Source organism: Amblyraja radiata, chromosome 4 (assembly GCF_010909765.2).
Source record: "Amblyraja radiata isolate CabotCenter1 chromosome 4, sAmbRad1.1.pri, whole genome shotgun sequence".
NCBI classification, from domain to species: Eukaryota; Metazoa; Chordata; class Chondrichthyes; order Rajiformes; family Rajidae; genus Amblyraja; species Amblyraja radiata.
In genome coordinates this window covers 66,113,071-66,133,314 of record NC_045959.1, presented here as the reverse complement: position 1 = coordinate 66,133,314, position 20,244 = coordinate 66,113,071, and the positions used below count along the sequence as shown (strand labels likewise).

The following is a 20,244-nucleotide window of genomic DNA, read 5'->3' as shown; positions in this document are numbered from 1 at the left end:
TCAAGCCAGACACAAGTATAACAGGTAGTGCAAGAAAAGAGTGCAGAATATACTATTACACCATTATAGAATCACACCTGCAGAAAAATAATGCCACGATCACATTGAAGTATGTTGGAGATTAGGACTAGCTCCTAACTTGTGGAAGGATTGTTCGGTAGCCTGATAACAACGAAGAAAATGCCATTCCTGAATCTGGAAGTACGTGCTTTCAAGCTTTTGTATCTTCTGCCTGATGGGAGGGGGGAGAAGAGGAAATGGTCATCTGACAAACGTCCATCTGAGAAATATCCTTGATTATGTTGGCGGCTTTCTTAAGGAGGAGTGGTGTATATGGAGTCAATGGCGGGGGAGGCTGGCGTATGTCATAGACCAGAGTATATCCACAACTCTGCAATTTCTTGTGGTCTTGGGAAGATCTGTTGTTAAACCAAGCTGTGATATTCTGGTAAGAGTCATGGGGATGTTACGAATGTCCATAGTCTGAGGAAGTGGAGGAATTGGTGTGTTTTCCAGCGATAGCTGCAATGTGGTAGGTGCAGGATAAGTTGTTTGTGATATTTGCCCCTTGGAACCAGAAGCTCTCCACCTATACCACCAATAACAGACTCCTTTGTATGGTTGATATTGAGGGAGAGGCTATTGTCTTGGCACCAGGCTGCAAGGTTCTTAATCTCCTTTCTGTACTCCGTCTTGTCATTATCTGATATCCTGCCCACTACGGCATTGTCTTCTCCGAGTTTGTAAATTGAGTTGGATTGGTATTTGGCTGCGCAGTCACGAGTGTATAGTAAGGGACTGAGATCCTTGTGGAACATGGTCTCGAGAATTATTATGGAGGTTGTTTGAATTGCAAGGAGGTTTTTCATGAAGGCTAACGGGTGTTATTCTCATTTTCTCATTGGTTGGATTTGAGATTTTTTGCACATAACCATGACTAGAGACCCGGTTTAGATCCTCACTACAGATGCTGTCTGTACGGATTTTGTACGTTCTCCCCGTGACCACGTGGGGTTTCTCGGAGATCTTTGGTTTCCTCCCACATTCCAAGTATTTACCGGTTTGTAGATTAATTGGCTTGGTATAAATGTAAAATTGTCTTTAGTGTGTGTAGGATAATGTTAATGTGTGGGGATCGCTGGTAGGTGTGGGCTGAAGTGCCTGTTTCCATGCTGCATCTCTAAAACTAAAGTTAAAAACTGAATGTAATTCTTTGTATTATAAGTCCCTCGGGTAATGCAGTAACGATACCAAAGATGCAATGATCCATCTTATTTGACAGATTCAATCAATGTTATATTCCCTTGAAACGTGTAAGCGTCTTTCAGTCCCGAGGTTTCTATTTGCTCCTGTTAATTAAGTGTTATTTTTCATTGACTGGTTCTTTCCCTAAATTTGTGAACATCATTTTCCACCTTTCAATATCTGCATTTGGTGCATAGGCAGGTAGACTATGTTGAGGTGTTAGATTGGGTTCTTGAACTGGTAGTCTCTGTTGTTAAACATCGATTATGACGTTTAATTTATTATCATCTGCTGCAGGGTCTCTATCTATATTGTGACATGTAAGCAGACTTGAAATCTGAACAAAGTGGACTGAAAAAAAAAGAGAAATCGTCTATGTCGTATCTTGAGTACCTTTGCTTGTCCCCTCGTTTATTGTTTCTGTTGCAACTTTTTCAACAGATAACCCTGAGAAACTGGGTAAATTCAGTGTAATAAAAAAGTATTCAGCAATAGAGATAATCTTGATTGTTACCCTTGCAGGCGTTATCACCAAGAGCCCAGGAAATTAGCAGTTATGTTGATCTTTTACATCAAGGCAATCTGCTTGCCAAGGAATCTGTGGTCTGACAAATTGCATTAATTCTAAAACATTTTATTATGCGTTTCCTTTATAATATAGAAGGAAGCAATTCTTCCCACTAGGTCTATGCTGGCTTTCAGAACAATCCGATTGTCCAATTATTTCCTGTAATCTATTCTCTCCCGGGTGCCTATTAATTCCCACAGATTCTCCTCCTATCCACCTGCTCAATGGATAATTGACTGTAGCCGATTAAAGTACCAGGCAATCTTTGGGATATGGGAACAGACAGCACTGGAAGTCTGGATCAAACCCAAGTCACTGGAGTTGAGGCAACTGAGCTACCTGCTGCATCACAGTCATGGTATAATTATATAATTTACTTGGATTTTGTGCAGTTTTTAAATTCACAAAGGATACTTCTAAAGATATATTAATATTTGATTGCTGTCATTCCTGGTTATCAGAAGGCACACTTTTCTGAGATTAATGTGGCATTCAGCAACTTGTGTAAATGAATAGTGAGAAACGCCTGAAGTAATTCTGCAGATCGATATAATGTGCCATTTCTTCACAGTGGAAGTAAGCATGCAGGTACAGCAGGCAGTGAAGAAAGCGAATGGCATGTTGCCTTTCACAACAAGAGGAGTTGAGTATAGGAGCAAAGAGGTCCTTCTGCAATTGTATAGGGCCATAGTGAGACCACGCCTGAAGTATTGTGTGCTGTTTTGGTCCCCTAATTTGAGGAAGGATATTCTTGTTATTGAGGGAGTGCAGTGTAGGTTTACAAGGTTAATTCCTGGGATGGCGGGACTGTCATATGCTGAGAGAATGGAGCGGCTGGGCTTGTATACTCTGGAGTTTAGAATGATGAGAGGGGATCTTATTGAAACATGTAAGATTAGTAAGGGTTTGGACACGCTAGAGGCAGGGAACATGTTCCCGATGTTGGGGGAGTCCAGAACCAGGGGCCACAGTTTAAGAATAGGGGGTAAGCCATTTAGAACAGAGACAAGGAAACACTTCTTCACACAGAGAGTTGTGAGTCTGTGGAATTCTCTGCCTCAGAGGGTGGTGGAGGCCAGTTCTCTGGGTACTTTCAAGAGAAAGCTAGATACGGGGTACTGAGTGTGGATGATCAGCCATGATCACATTGAATGGCTGTGCTGGCTCAAATGGTCTACTCCTGCACCTATTGTCTAGTGTCTATTGGTGTTGGGAAATAATTTCAAACCTTAAATGCACTAGAACATGTAGGTTACACCTTTGATCTTGATAAATCAGCAATGGTTTGCCGGTTCATTTTCATTTGATAATCTGAGCTGTGGGAGGCAGATCCTTGCCTGTTGTCAAGGCTGTTCAGTGGTGGAACCTGCAATCTAAAAACACAGGCCTTGTAGCTGGGTGGACGCAAGCCTCCTACCAGAAGATTGAGCCACATGCAATGCTGGAAGAAACAGCGTGGTTTTGGACAGTTTTAATGTCTAGGCAGATCTGCCTATACATTTATCTTATAGAATTTAGGTGATGGATCATGTGCTTCATATAGGAATCCTATTACATGTAGTAAAGTTCCTAGCCCTTCTCAAGTTGTTTTGAATTTTAATATGCGATTAAAGATTTATGGTGGAAAAGTATCGGTTCCTTTATACAGACATTATTTCAACATTGAGCAGGGTTAGAATCTTGGATATCAGTCGGTAGACACAAAATGCTGGAGTAACTCAGCGGGACAGGCAGCATCCCTGGAGAGAAGGAATGGGTGATGTTTTGGGTTGAGACCCTTGGATAGCAGTGCTCTCTTGTAAAATTATTTGAAATGTAGTGAATGAAGAAAGGGGATGACAGTCTTCCACCTGATCAGTGAGCATTTGTCATAGACAGTGGACTACTGAACTCCTGCACAGTAAATATTTTTTTTTAACTTGGAGTAATATTTTACTGGGCTCATAAAACATAGTTTTGATATATGATTCTGTGCCAATTCAGCACAGTTAGAATAGTTTGAATAATTCCATAATATCGTTTATTTTTAGAAAGGTTTGTATGCTCATTTTAACCTGGCAATCTATGTAGCTTTCATACCTGATTCATTGATTTCTGAAATTCATAGTCTAAATGTGTCTTTTTACAATAGGGAGGTTGCTAGGCAGTTGAGGTCACGACCCGTGACCCGTAATGTTGCCACGCAACGCTAACTGGAGTACATGCGATGAATTGCAGGTAAGCACTTACTATGGCTTCCAGCGTAGCGGGCTTGTTAAAATCCGCCGAAATGGTCAATTTTTGCGCTGTAAATAATTGTGAAAATCGGGGTAACCGTGAGAGACATTTATCCTACTTTAGAATTCCAAAAGTGAAGAGAAATGATGGTAGAGAGAAGCGACAGCTGAAGGGACAACAACAACTAAAGTGGTTGGCGAACATTGGCCGTGCAGATATCAAGATTGATATTTAGCTTCAGAAATGTTTTCTTTTTGCATGTAAAAACCCACTTGAGAACCATGGGCAAATTTTAAATTTTACAGACAGATTTATCACTTCTGAATCTTTTTAGATACCAAAGGAATCAAGAAAAAACACAAATAATGCCATTGTTGATGAAATGCAGTGAGCAAATGCGATAATTCCCAATATTTTCAATCTTGATATCTGCAAGGCCAATATTCGCCAACCACTTTAGCTGTTGTTGTCCCTTCAGCTGTCACTTCTCTCTACCATAATTTCTCTTCACTTTTGGAATTCTGAAGTAGGATAAATGTCTCTCATGGTTACCCGGATTTCCACAATTATTTACAGCGCAAAAATTGACCATTTCGGCGGTTTTTAACAGGTAAAAAAGTATGCGTTTTGAGTATTAACAGTGTATGCCACAAGCTGCCAAAGCCTCCACATGGATTGAGCTGCTTTGTGCCTCACGCCCTTTGACCCGATGACCTTGCGTGCAACCCCCCTATACTGCACACAAAAATGTGACTGGGTCAAATTTCAAATTCCTTCAAAAAAGTTGACAAGCACTTTATTGGGTTCATGACTAACATAGTATCAACAAAAAATATAAGAAAAGAAAGCATAGTGATGGCTAGTTCCAAAAATGGCATCAGAATACACAAATACATTTTGTGTAATGGTTGTCGCGTGGTGTCCACCAGTGACCTGGTTGGTGCAGTAAGTGCACGTATTTCTTATTCCTTTCTATGTTTATGTATACCACATGGAACAATACAATTGCAAACACCGTTTCCACTTCATTCACCTGATTATGTAGTAGAATACTGCATCCATCTGAGTGGGCACTGCAACGCGCGTTACACATCATACATACAAACGTACGTTGCGGTGGACACTAAAAGGTTTGGTGTCTCAGAAAACGAACGTTACATTATTAGCGAAAACCAAACATTTTCACCAATGTGATCTGAACGGTACATTATCTTATGGATTTGAGCTATATCGATGCCGATGATTCGTTAGAACGTTTGAATTGAGCTGATTTTTTAGTAAGTAAAATGTCTACGTAATGGTCGTTGTGGAGCTTCCCGAAATTGACACGAAGGAATGAAGTTGGCGACTTGGTCCGTACGAAAGGTAAACAAGAGGTAAATAAGGGATTAGACAGGCTAGATGCAGGAACATTGTTCCCGATGTTGGGGAAGTCCAGAACAAGGGGTCACAGTTTAAGGATAAAGGGGAAATCTTTTAGGACTGAGATGAGAAAAACATTTTTTACACAGAGAGTAGTGAATCTCTGGAATTCTCTGCCACAGAATGTAGTTGAGGCCAGTTCATTGGCTATATTTAAGAGGGTTAGATGTGGCCCTTGTGGCTAAAGGGATCAGGGGGTATGGAGAGAAAGCAGGTACAGGATACTGAGTTGGGTGATCAGCCATGATCACATTGAATGGCGGTGCAGGCTCAAAGGGCCGAATGGCCTACTCCTGCACCTATTTTCTATGTTTCTAAGAGACAGTGTGTTGCCAAATTGAAGATTGGCTCAGTTTCTTAGGTTAGATGACCAATTTATGTCCAAATGTTTAAGAAAGAACTGCAGATGCTGGAAAAATCGAAGGTAGACAAAAATGCTGGAGAAACTCAGCGGGTGAGGTCGGAAAATATATTGTAAACGGTCGTTGCGTTTTTTTGACACCACAATGTTTTTGGATGTATTAAATTGGAAAATAAGGAAAACAAATTAACTCGTCCAAAAATTGCTACTACCATAGGATACCTCTTTGGGTTTTTGAAAAGCATTAGAGGTTTGGAGCCTTCGTGATTTATCTTACGGAGGTACCAAACCCGATAACAGTCGTTGTCACAATGGACACCAAGCACAACGACCGTTACGGGATCTTTACTGGATTATCTTTATGTTACTGTATTTTTCTCCTGGTATTGATGAAGATATTTCCCTAGATCATTATCAAAAAGCATATGTATGAGGGGCCATATGAAGTTTATTTATGAATTAAATATTCATGACTAAATGTGGCAGAGTTTTTAATGTCCCATTTTTGGTGTCCAAATTGGTGGTAAAACGATAGAAATTTGTCTGCCATGAAATATATTTTTGACTTTTGGTCTTGAAGTTGACTAATTTATATGTTATTTATAAGGTTTCACATGATGGGTAGATTTTTGTTCAGAACAGTATACTGGTGTAAAAAACGGAAAAAATAATCTGGTTTCTCAAAATCCCTCCAGTATTGTGAAAAGACACAAATATATTCCAGTTTGCATTGTGACTGTGCTACTTTCAAAATGAAAATGGTATTGGTTCTTTTAATGGCAGCTGCAGTTTTAGATGGTTTTAGTTCCACTAGGAAAACGTTTGAAGTTTCAAGGTCAGTTTATTCTCACATGTACCAATTAAGAAATTCGAATTACCATACATTACCAAACATTACCATGTTTTGTGTCGGCGGCGGCTGTATTGCGGGGCAATGATATTAGGTGCGTGGTGACAAAGGGTCGGAGCGAATGATGGGTCCCGCACAGCGGCAGCTGCGGCCACGACAGCGGCTCCATCTCCTCTTCCTCCCGCACCCCGCTTCTGACAGCGGAAGGAGGCCTCCACCTCCCTCCCTCCTCCCGGCCTCGGCGTGCGAGAGGGTTTGTTTTGAAAGTGCCGTTGGCAGAGTGGCAAGCAGCGGCCGCTATCAGGGCGGGCGGGGTGCGGGAGGAAGAGGAGATGGAGCCGCTGTCGTGGCCGCTGCTGTACGGGGCCCATCGTTCGTTCCGACCCTTCGTCACCACGCACCTAATATCATTGCCCCGCAATACAGCTGCCGCCGACTCGAAACGTCACGTTCCTTTTCTCCAGAGATGCTGCCTGACCCGCTGAGTAATGTCATTGGAGAGTAAAATCAATGAAAATCCCAAAGGTTTTTGCACGTACATTAAAAATAAGAGGGTAACCAGGGAGAGGGTAGAGCCACTCAAGGATAAAAGAGTGAATTTATGCTTGAAGTCAGAGGACATGGGTGAGTTACTAAACACATTCACCAAGGAGGATGCTGAGCAATGAGGGGAATACTAATATGCAATGACAGTTTGAGATCAAGAAGGAAGTTGTGTTGGGGCTTTTAAAGAACATTAAGGTAGATAAATCCCTAGGACTTGATGAAATCTAAACCAGGTTATTGAGACAAGACAAGAGAAGAGTTTGCTGGGGACGATGAAACTATTTGTATTTTCTATAGCCGTTGTCGAGGTCCCGGAGGACTGGAGAGTAGCCAATGTTTTCTTTAAGAGGGAAAGTACAGATAATCAAGAAAATTATCGGCCGTTGAGCCTCACATATGTGGCAGAAAAATTATTGGAGAGGATGCTTTGTGGTAGGATTTGCTTACATTGGAATGGGATGGGCTAATTAAGGACAGTCAGCATGGCTTTGTCTGTGGCAGGTTCGTCTCACGATTGATTTTTTTGAGGAAGTAACAAAGATAATCAATGAGAGTTGGATGGTGGATGTTGTTGACATGGATTTTAGTAAGATCTCTTGTTAAAGTCCCTCATGGTAGGCTGATCCAGAAGATTAAGATGCATGGGATCCATGGTAACTTGGCTATCTTGATTCAGAGCGACCTTACTCGGAGAAAACAGAGGTATGTGGTGGAAGATTGTAATTCTTGCTGGAGGTCTGTGACCGGTGGTGTTTCAGAGGGATCTGTGCTAAGTCCACTGTTGTTTGTGATGTAAAAAATGACTTTGGGGTACAGTTGTGGAGTACAGAGGCAAATAATTAAATGACGGGTCTTTGTCCCAAACATTATGGAGGGCACTGTATATGTATAGTAAGTAACTGCAGATGTTGTTTATATCGAGGACTGAGAAGGCTTTCGATCCGAAATATTACCTGTTCCTTTTCTCCAGAGATGCTGCCTGACCCGCTGAGTTACTCCAGCGTTTTGTATCTGGAGGATATATGTAGATGGGGTGGTTAGTAAGTCGACACCAAAATTGGTGGAAAGCAATTAAAGTATGTAATGGGATATAGATCACCTACTGGTGATGGGTGGAAATATGGGAGATGGATTTTAATCTGGGCAAGTATGAGGTGTTGCACTTTGGGCAGTTAAATGTAAAGGGAAGATATACAGTTAATGGCAGGACTTTTAACAGCATTGGTGTACAAAGGGATCTTGAGCACCAAGTTCATAGCTGCCTAAACGTGCTTACACAAGTAGATAGAGTGGTAAGAAGACACGTTGTGTGATTGCCTTTATGGGTTAGGGTATTGAATTCTGGTCACCCCATTACTAGAAGGATGTGGACACTTTGGAGAGGATGAAGAAGATGCCTGGATTAGAGGATATTAGGTACAAGGGGAGATTGGATAGAAAGGGTAGACAGCCCTTGAATGGAAATGTCCAAGATGGCACAGTGGCGCAGTGGTAGAGCAGCTGCCTCAGATTGTCAGAGACCTGGATCAATCCTGACTACGAGTGTTCTTCGTGTGACTGGGTTTTCTCTGAGTGCCACCCACATTCTAAAGATGAACAAGTTTGTAAGTTAATTGGCTTCTATAAATTACTCGTGGTGTGTTGGATGTGAAACCAGTGATCGATGGTTGGCGTGGACTCGGAGGGCCTGTTTCCACACTCTATCTCTAAACTGGAGGGCATACCTTTAAGGTGAGATGAACAAAAGTTTTAAGGAGATGGGCAGGGCAATTTTTTGACAGAGTGGTGGCTGTCTATAACATGGTAGTAGTGGAGGCAAATATGATGGGAATATTTAAGAGGCTTTTAGCTAGGCAGATGGAAATTCAGGAAATGGAGGGATACTGCTCGCGTACAAGAAGGGAAGCGTAGTTTAACTTGGCATCATATTCGGTATGGACATTGTGTATCAAATGGACAATTTATTATTACTGTTTGGCTGTTTTACAGTTGAAGTGATTGGAAAATGTGAGAAATCCAGTAATAATTCTCAAATCATTTTAAATTCTAAACAGGTCAGCTTGTGGAGCATTTGTTTGCATATGAAATATACTGGTTTTAGTACAGGTACATGGAAATGCTTGAAATCTATCTGTACAATGTTGCAAAAATATGCCTGAGGCATAAAAAAACAAGGGAATGTTATGGAATCAGTAGCTTAAAGATCCCTCGTTTTATGGACCTTCTTTCTCTTTATTTCTCTGGTTAAAAATTGATTTACACAAACATCTTCATTCAGGGTTTTCAAACGTTCTAATTTGTTTTAAGCCTTTAACTGCTTGGTTCACTTATTCTTGGAGTATGCATGATGTGTGGTTCTTAGTTTAGCTTGTTGATGCCTCACAATCTACAATCAGGCTGCTTGTGTTAGAAAATAACAAGTGGCCATTTCTCTCCAGAAAATGCTTTCTGGTAAAAAGCTGAAATGTTGGAAGTTGACGTTTTGTCTATATTTAAAATATTAATGTGGTAAATTGAGGTGTCTGAATCAAAACTCCGTAACAGATTCAGTGTGTGATTTGTAGAATATGTAGAATTTGTTGTTGAAAATTTGTTAAGACACCGGGACCAGATGGTTTTAATAATGAATTTTATAAAAAATTTCAGGAGATAACAACCCCTTATTTATTTAATTTATACTCCCATGCTTTTAAAGAAAACAAACTACCTGAAACACTAACAGAATCAACTATTACACTTATTCCAAAAAAAGATAAAGATTTAGAAGATCCGGGCTCGTACAGAGCTATATCACTTTTAAATACAGATCAGAAAATTTTAGCAAAGATTTTATCAAGAAGATTAAGCAAATATATTAGTAAATTGATAAACCCTGATCAAACGGGGTTTATACCTAAAAGATACTCATTTAATAATCTGAGACGTCTGTTTAATATAATGTACTCGCATAAAGTAGAGGAAGAAGATATATCAATTATTTCTTTGGATGCAGAGAAAGCATTTGATCAGGTAGAGTGGCAATACTTATATAAAGTACTACAAAAATTTAATATGGGAGAGAATTTTATAAGATGGGTAAAATTATTATATGATAAACCGATGGCAAGAATTTTAACTAATAACATGTTATCTCAAAAATTTCAACTATCAAGGGGTAATAGGCAGGGATGTGCACTATCACCCCTGCTATTTGCCCTTATGATAGAACCCCTGGCTGAAAGTATAAGAATTCATCCGAATATTCAGGGCTATAATACCAGAGACTCAAAGAATAAAATCTCATTATATGCAGACGATATACTTTTATATATTACAAAGTCACAAACGAGCATACCAAATTTATTAAACTTAATAGAGGAATTTGGGTCTTTTTCTGGATATAGAATAAACTGGAATAAAAGTGAAATCATGACATTAAAACCTCAAGAACCTACACACTTACTGAAGTTCCCCTTTAAAATCGCAACAGAAAAATTTAAATATTTGGGTATTCAGATTACTAGAAAATATAAAGCATTATTCAATGCTAATTTCATGCCTTTATTAAATAAACTTAATACGTTGATTAAATTTTGGAAAACACTTCCCTTATCATTATTAGGTAGAATAAATGCAATAAAAATGATCTTCCTACCACAATTACTATACCTATTTCAATCTATACCGGTATATATACCAAAATACTTTTTTTTTAAATTAGACTCTAATATTACTAATTATATTTGGGACTATAGATCACATAGAATCACAAAAAAACACTTATGTAAACCAAAAGAGGTCGGGGGACTTTCACTTCCGAATTTTATGTATTATTACTGGGCAGTGCATATTAAGAATATGATTTATTGGTTGGATAGTGCTACCCAACAGACAGAATGGATATAAATGGAGAAGGAGGATTGCCATCCTAGTAATATAGGAACGATCCTCTTCTCCCCAAAAAAACTGAATAACACAATATATAAGAAGAACCCAATTATATATGGTACAATAAGAATTTGGAAACAAATAAAATTATCTTTAAAATTAAGAAATTTATCACTGTTAATGCCAATAGCGAATAACCCTTTATTTAAACCATCTCTTATTGATAAGACATATAACCAATGGGAAAGTCTCGGAATTAGAAGGATCGGGGATATGTATGAAATGGGAAACTTACTATCATTCCAACAATTACAATTAAAATTTAAATTGAAAAACAACCAATATTTTAAATATCTTCAGATTTGCGATTTCGTGAAAAAATATATACAAGGATATCAAAAAGTAACTCCTGACTTATTGGAAGAGGCAATGAATATTGAAGCTGACTCACAAAAATTAATATCATATTTATATAATAGTATTCTAAATATAGACCTACCATCGACAGAGGTACTTAGAGAAGAGTGGGAACGGGAACTAATGATAAAAATTACGAAGGTTAAATGGGAAAAATACCTGATATATATTCACAAATGTTCAATTAATGTAAGACATAATTTAATTCAATTTAAAATTGTACATAGATTATATTACTCAAAAACAAGATTGAACAAATTTTATCCAAATATATCCGCCACTTGTGATAAATGTCTAGCCCAAAAGGCAACTATAACACACTCCTTAGTCTCCTGCATAAAACTTTATAGATTTTGGAATGATATTTTTGAAATATTTACAAAATTATTCAAGACAAGAATGGAACCTAATACTGAAATGATTATATTTGGCGTAATGGAAGATGGGAATAAATTGAACACATCTCAAAATCTATTCCTTAACTATGGTTTAATAATAGCAAAAAAATTAATTCTTAAATTTTGGAAGGGTACATCAATACCAACGCTTAAAATGTGGATTGCAAGTATGTTGGACACCGCTCATCTTGAGGAAATGCGATTCCTCCTAATGGATAAATCAGACCAATTCATAACGAGTTGGTCTCCATTCGTCGTTTTTTTGGAATCATATGGTGCAACACAATTGTAAAAAATAACTGTTTCAGGACTGGACGAGGGTTGGTCAAGACTATAAATAATGATCTCCTCTTTTTTTCTTTTCTTCTCTCTATTCTCTCTCTCAACTTTTTTCATTTACTCGTTTTCTTTTTTCACACACTATATATTTCACATCTTTCTATCCTTTACTATCTAACTTCTTTTTCTTATTCTAATCTTTTTTCAGTGTAAAAAAAAAAAAAAAAGAAGTTGTACATAAAATGTATTATGAAAATATATATTAGGCACTTTGGTGCCATATGACTGTACTTACTTCTAATAAAATAAAATATTAAAAAAAAAAAAAAAATTTGTTTTTTAATTTTATAGCTGGAAATTAATCTGCATTGACATGTCAACAATTTGTTATTGCATACATTAATGGCAGGAATATAAAACAAAATGGAGAAAATCCTCAGCAGTTCAGAAAGCATCTGTGGAGGGAGGAAAGGTCAATGTTTCAGGACTTTTCATCCAAATTGATCAAAACATAGAAATCAAGTGTATATTTTAAATTGCAGAGAAAGGCCTGGGATGGAATTGGATAGAACAGTGAATCTTTCAGTGATGGGGTGGAAACAAAGAGAGACTGAATGACAGACTGGTTCTGCAGACTGGGAGAAATTGGTGAAGGTTGAAGAGGGGAGAAAAAAGGTGCTGGGGAACTAAAACAATGCAGTTGCTGGAAAGATGAAGTTTTAAAAAAAATGCTGAAATACTTGGTAGTTGAGGAAAGAGAAACAAAATTAACGTTTCAAGGTAAAGACCTTCTTGGACTGATTTGTTCGTGCACATACGGGAAAACTGAATACAATGTGAATTCCTGTAAAATAACGTTGAAAAATTAATTGTCTTTTCTCAATCTTATGCTGCCCTTATCACGAACAGAGTGAAACATCAAAGTGAGATGGGGAATTCAAGTAACATGCAATGAAAGAATGACATGGAGGTTTTGGAGAGGCTGCAAAAGAGCATCGCCGTAATGTTGTCTGGATTAGAGAGTACTGGCTGCAAAGAGAAGTTGGTCGGACATGTGTTGTTTTCCCTGGGATGTCCTCTTCAGTGCCTATGGTTTATTTCACTCCCCACCCCCCTCCCCCCGCTGCTGTGGAAAGAGACATCACCAGTGTCCACTGAATGAACCACAGTTCCTCTCTCTCCCTCTTCCTCCTCACCCCACACCTCCACCAGACAGAACAAGTTTCCCAAATTGTCATCTCTCATCTCATCAGCCTCCGCTTCCAACATGTCATTCTCTGACATTTCTGCACACCTTCAATGCGATTCCACCATGAGTCACATTTTTTGTCCGTATTATCCCTTTCCACTTTCTGCAGAACCACTCTCTCCACAACTCCCTGGTTCACTCAACACTTCCTCTCTCCCTCGCCACACACGTTCCACTACAACCACAAGAGAACAAATGCCTGTCCCTGCACCTCTCTCGTTTCTATCCAGGGGATTCCAGCGACCTTTCCAAGTGAGACTGAGTTCACGTGCATCTCTTCCAACCTTCTCTACTGCATTTAGTGCTCCCAATATGGCTTATTTTACATTGACGTAAACTATGTGAGTATTTTGATGAACACTTGCGCTCTGTTCACCAAGGCTTGCTGTTTATCCCATTTTGCTGATCATTTTAGCCCCCCTTTCCATTTTCATACTGACCTTTCTCTCCTTGGCCTCCTCCATTGACAGAATGAGGCCACAAACAAAGTGGAAGAACAGCACCTCTTATTCCGCATGTGAAGTTTGCAACCCAGCGGTATGAATATAGAATTTTTCAGTAATTTCCCCTCTTCTTCGCTCTCTCTTGCTCACCGTCTCCTCCACCCCACACACAATTCTCCCACCTATTTGCCCTGCTCCTCTCCCCTCCTCCGTAAACTCATCTCTCAATCCCAAATCCCATATTTCCCTTTTATCCCCTCCCCTTCCACTTGTATCCATACCTCTGACTTTATATTTCACGCCTCTTCTTTCTTTATCTGACACGTTTTTTGTCCCCTTTTCGTCTCTAGCCTTTGTCACTTACTCCACCCACCTGCTAGTCATACCCCTTTCACTTGTATCCATCTTTTCCAGATTCCTCCTGCCTACTTAATCAGAATGATCTCTCTCTCTCTCTCTCTCTCTCTCTCTCTCTCTCTCTCTCTCTCTCTCTCTCTCTCTCTCTCTCTCGCTCTCCCTCTCCCTCTCCCTCTCTCTCTCTCTCTCCCTCTCCCTCTCCCTCTCCCTCTCCCTCTCCCTCTCCCTCTCCCTCTCCCTCTCCCTCTCCCTCTCCCTCTCCCTCTCCCTCTCCCTCTCCCTCTCCCTCTCCCTCTCCCTCTCCCTCTCCCCTCCCCCCCCCCCTCCCCCTCCCCCCGCCCCCCCCCCCCCCCTTCCCCCCTCCCCCTCCCCCCCCCCCTCACCCCCGCCCTTCCCCCCTCCCCCTCCCCCCCGCCCCCTCCCCCGCCCCCTCCCCCTCCCCCTCCCCCCTCCCCCTCTCCGCGGCTTTATAGGATTTTGGTTAGGCATCATTTGGAGTAGTTGTAGTTGCTTCATTGCAGGAAGGATGTGGAGGCTTTAGAAAGGGTGCAGACGAGGTTTACCAGAATTATGCCTGGATTAGAGGGTATTAGCTAGCTTGGATTGTTTTCTCTGGACTGCCAGAGGTTAGGGGAGACTTGTTGGATGTAAAATTGTGAGACACCTAGATAGGTCAATCTTTTTCCCAAGATGTAAAATCAAATACCATTAGCATTGAGGTGAGACGGGCAAAGTTTAAAGGAGTTGTGTGGGGCATGTTTTTTACAGACCTGGTGAGTGCTTGGAATGTACCTGGGGAGGGTGGTTGGAGAGTTGGGGCAGATATGATAGTGGCATTTAAGAGACTTTTGGATAGGCATTTAAATATGCAGGCAATGAAAAGATATGGATATGGATTATACACAGGCAGATAAGAATTAGTCTTGGCTTCATGTCCGTCACAGACATTGTGGGCTAAAGGGCATGTTCTTGTGCTGTACTGTTCTATGTTCTACTTCATTTTCAGACAGGAAAGTTAGAGACATCAGCACCCAGAATACAGAATTGAACAAATTAACCAGTATTTTTGTTTTAGCTGGATATTTCAGTTTTTCTTTGCTCCATTGTTTATCTTCTTCCTCCAATGCTCGTATTGACAACTTTGGTCTGTACCTTATTTGTAGGCATGTTCCCTGTTCTCTCCACCTCTCCTTCTTCCTGCTTAAAGTACACTTGTTCTCTCACTTTCCCAGTTCTAATTAAGAGTTGTTGACCTGAAATGATGTGTTACTTCCTCTATACTGCTAAACATGTGTTCTTCTGGCGTGATCTGATTATTTTTTTTTTAATTTTGATTTCCATCATCTGTAATTTTTTTTTAAATTTAGATTTCCATCATCTGTAGTTTAGTTATTTTGTATGTTTCATCCTGCGCTTTTATGTCGGTCAGTAAAGGTAATGTGCCATTTACTGCCTTAAACCACCTCATGTCCTTGTATTACCATCAGAAATCTGTGGACACACTCCAAGACTCCTATGTTTCTTGAGACTTCTTGACTTACTACGTTTGTATATTCTTTACTCTGCCCAAATATATTATCTCATATTTCTCCAGATTATATCCCAGTTGCTATTGTAACCAGTCCAGTTATGCCATTTTACAGCATGGTTTTTTCCCCCTCAATCAACTAGACTTTTAGTTTGGAATAATTGGCAAACATTTCAGTCTATCTCCTCTAGTGACTTGGCTTTGTCAGCCATTCTTCTGTTTTAACAGATAAATCCTGACTGGCCGAGTTCTTTTTTGTTGCTACTTTTGTACTTTGATAACATTGCTATGAATGCATTGGGCTATTTATTAAGTTAAAGGCTCTACATTAATACAAAGGTCCTTATTTGCAGAAATATGTATGCATCATTGCGACAGTTAATGAGAACGTTTGTAACATCAGTTATCTGATTAAAATTTGAAAGCATGTACAAAATCGCATGATTCTAATCAGGATTTGATAAATTGATATTTGCATTTCAATTTTGATCCTGATGGTTGGCTTGCTTTTGATGTTGGTGTTTTTGATCTCCTTAATTATTTCCAATTGTGGTGCTTCATCGGCAGTGAAGACATTGACAACCTGCTTTCATCAAGAAAACATTACCAATATATCTACTAACCTGTGTCATCAATTATTACTAACATATCACTTGTAGCATATCTCCTCCATTCATTTCTTACCCTACCTACTTAATTTTGACAGAAGAAATTAAATATTTTAATCTGCGTAGCGTAACTGACCTGAAAAAATCTGATGCTTTTATGGTACAATTCTTTAAAGGGAAGACACAGAAAGCTCTGTTTTTTTGGCTTCCATTTAGTAGCTTTGCCGAACAGTTGATCAAAATAATACAGAAACTTTTTTTGAACCCTGCATTTAGACACACCTGGATTATATGCAAAATTTACAGTTTGTCTTCGGTTAATACTAGTTGAACTAGTCATGTTTGCATGTTAGAACTTGCTGTTATGAGGAACTTTTATCTAATGGTAATATTATAACATTTATCCCTGTGACTTCTCGTGGAAGGTTTAATATTGAGTTGAAAAGAGAAATGTGCTTAAACATGAGCTGGTAGCTAATTGGAATAATGTGATTTGAATTATTTTGAATGGCATTACTTTTGTAATGCAAATGTTTTACTTTTGGGAATGGTATTTTATATACGCCGTGCTTTTACAGAATTTTTAAATTAGCAGGAAAAATGTTATTGAGCACAAAACTAAATTACATTAAACCTATTTTCCCAGTGTAACTGTGTATGGCATTAGATCAATGATGTTTTAAATGTTATGCAGCAGAATTGTATTAGATAATTAGACCAGGTGCGGACCCGTTGGGCCTGTTCCTCAAGGCAATATTCCACCATTGACCCATAGCCCCCAACTGCGCAGACGCGGCTGACTCCAGAGATCCCCGTTGTGATGCGAGTCATGGCAACCCTCCCCCAACTGCGCAGGCGTGGCTCATTTCCCCTCACTCCCCAACACTCCCTCCACCTCCTCTTCACTCTCCCTCTTCTTTCCCCTCTCCTTCTCTCCTCCCTCATCTCTCCCTCCCTCTCCTTTCCCCTACCCTCAGTCACTTCCTCCCTCATTCCATAACCCCTCTCACCTCCCCCCTATCCCACCCCCACTCTTCCTCCTCCCCTCCTCTTCCTCCCTACCCCCCTCCTTTCTGGAAGTGGAGGGGAGCCGGGTGGCAGCAGCCGTTATCGTCGCGCGGGGCACTCGATGAGAAGGTGGCCAGTGGGAGGCGAAAAAATGACTGAGTGGGGGGGGTGAAGGATTTTGTTAAAAATGTGTACAGAAAAATGACTAAATTTAATGAGAAGTGGTTTTGCGAACGTAAAAGTAAAATTGCTAGCGAAATGGTAAAAATCTCAGCGTGTTTGCGTCTGGATTTCACGGAGTAACGAATCAAAGGCAAAATGTTAAAGGCAAAAGGACATACACCCACACACACACACACACACACACACACACACACACACACACACACACACACACACACAGAGTTTTAAAAGTATATAGATTATAGATATGATATGATAAGATGGATAAATAGATAGATAGATAGCTATCAATGCAGTTTCAAAATACATGATATCAATGCAGTTTCAAAATACATGATAATTTCCAAAGGTATAAGGGACTTCACTTTAAAACACTTTTAAATAAGAATGTCATTGTTTTATATGGGACACATGACAATAAAACACTCTTGACCTTTCATATCCCCAGCATATCCTAAATACTTTTCTGTCAAAATATTACTTGCACAGTGTAGGCAATGTCCTAATGAATGTCCTTTTTTATGAAGACATAGGGAAAATAAAAGATCTTTTTTTTACAATAAACATCATTAATATTGTGAGCTTGCAATTATCTTGCAACTTTTTTCTCGTTCTTGCATTTCAAATGGTGGATAATTCAATAGCCCTCATTGTGCCTGAATTTTGAACGGTGGAAATAATTAGCTTAATTTTATAAAGTAGCTACTCCTTGATTTATAAAAGGATGAATTCTTGGAAAGCGCTTCTGTGAAGCGAAAAGGCTGGGTGAAACGCATTATGGGCGAACTGTACTGTGCTATTCATTATCACTAATAAGAGCTACATTAATCAGACATTTTCCTAAACAGTTAATTGCATTACAGCATAAATTTATACAAATATATGTAAATTATAAATACAAATTATGCAAATTGAGTCTAAGGAACAGGGACCATTAAGCTAATTGAGCATTTAATTATATAGTGGATATGTATCACAACCTCTTTCTAGCACCTTTTTGATCTGTTGTCCTGGAATCCCTTGCCAAATAATAAAACTGCTGTAAATCATAGAATTGGAAACCTCATGTGAGTGTATATCCACAACCATTTGGAGATAGGTTCCAATTTTATTTTACACTTTGGGTGACCAAGAACTTCCCGACTTCATGGCTGAATGAACAAGTTCCTGCTGCTGCTGCTGCTGGAAATCCCTACGTGAGGAAATGTTTCGGTCTGTTTTGCTAATTCCGTGCCTTAATTGGATCGCCCCTCAAATTTCTGAACTCAAGGCTGTAAAGTTGTGTACAGTGCAGGTAGTATATTTAGAAATTGTTACAATGGAGGGTTTGTATCCTTTTAAAGGTACAGGTGCACAACCTTTTATCCGGAGTTCCGGATACCGAAAAACTCCGAAAACCGGCCATTTTTTCCAGGATGTCGTCTGCACACCAAAGCTCGCGTTTGGCGCCAAACTTGACCCGAAACGACCCACGGTCAACCCAGGTCTGTACTACTGTAGCGGCTGCCTCCACCCCGGAGACCGGGGAGACACTTAAACATCTGTAAATCATTGCTTAAATGTTAGTCAGTTAGTTTGGAGGGCTTTTATGTGAAGGGGGAAACTTTAATTCTTAGTCCCCTACCTGGTCGGAGGGGCGGGGAGCGGTCAATGCCTTACCGGGTCGCCGTGCAGTAAGCACCGGAGCACTGTGGCCGCCGACTCCCAGCTGGGGCTGCGGGCGTCCGGCCGCGGGCGGCGCCGGTTATAGCTCCGACCCCGGCAACTCTACCCCTGGCTGCGCGGCGCTCCAAATCCAGCGCGGCCCACGGCCGGACGCCCGCAGCCCCAGCACCGCTGTGGCCGCCGACATGTTGTGTGTCGGCGGCCACAGCGCTCCGGAGCTTACCGCACGGCGACCTGGTAAGGCATTGCCCGCCCCCCGCTGGTATCCCAGCGCTGCGACGCCGCCGACTCCCAACATCGCGGCGCTGGGGCTGCGGGCGTCCGGCCGCGGGCCACGCTGGATTTGGAGCGCCGCGCAGCCAGGGGTAGAGTTGCCGGGGTCGGAGCTCCAACCGCGGCCGGACGCCCGCAGCCCCCAGCTCCGCGATGTTGGGAGTCGGCGGCCACAGCACTCCGTAGCTTACTGCACGGCGACCCGGTAAGGCATTGCCCGCTCCCCGCCTCTCCGACCAGGTAGGGGACTAAGAATTAAAGTTTCCCCCTTCCCCCCCCCCCCCCACCACATAAAATCCCTCCAAACTAACTGACTAACATTTATGCAATGATTCCCCGGTCTCCGGGGAGGAGGCAGCCGCTCCAGACTTTTCAAGCCGCCCGCGCTACCTACCTAATCTACGCTAAAAATCTTCCATTCGGAAATCCGAAAAATTCCGAAATCCGACAAGTGTCTGGTCCCAAGGCTTTCGGATAAAAGGTTGTGCACCTGTATATTCATAAGTGCTGAAACTGAGAAATCTTTAAATGGTGATTCCTGAATCCTAGTGGGCATAATGAAATTTCCAGCTTCAGAATATGCAAGACGTTGAATCTGGCATGCGGCTTACTAGGGCTTTTTTTTTTATATAACTGAGGAACTAATTTAACTGGTATTGGTTCCATTCTGTAAGAACATAAAATAAATAATAGGCTCTGAATTTGAAGACGCACAATTCAAGAAGTCTGGATTATGTAAATTCTAATCAATATACAATTC

At 40.6% G+C, this 20,244-nt stretch overlaps 1 protein-coding gene across 2 annotated transcripts in view; it reads left to right on the top strand.

The window, feature by feature from the left end:
* The window catches only part of garem1 (GRB2 associated regulator of MAPK1 subtype 1), a 103,173-nt gene that overhangs the window by 16,476 nt on the left and 66,453 nt on the right, over positions 1-20,244 (top strand). Inside the window, exon 1 of one of the 2 annotated variants that reach the window (XM_033019673.1) lies at positions 3,533-3,713. The exons of the other annotated variant lie outside the window; for it this stretch is intronic. The gene's annotated coding sequence lies outside the window, so the exon portion shown is untranslated. Of the gene's footprint in view, positions 1-3,532; positions 3,714-20,244 lie in introns of those variants that run through there. 2 annotated transcript variants of the gene reach the window in all.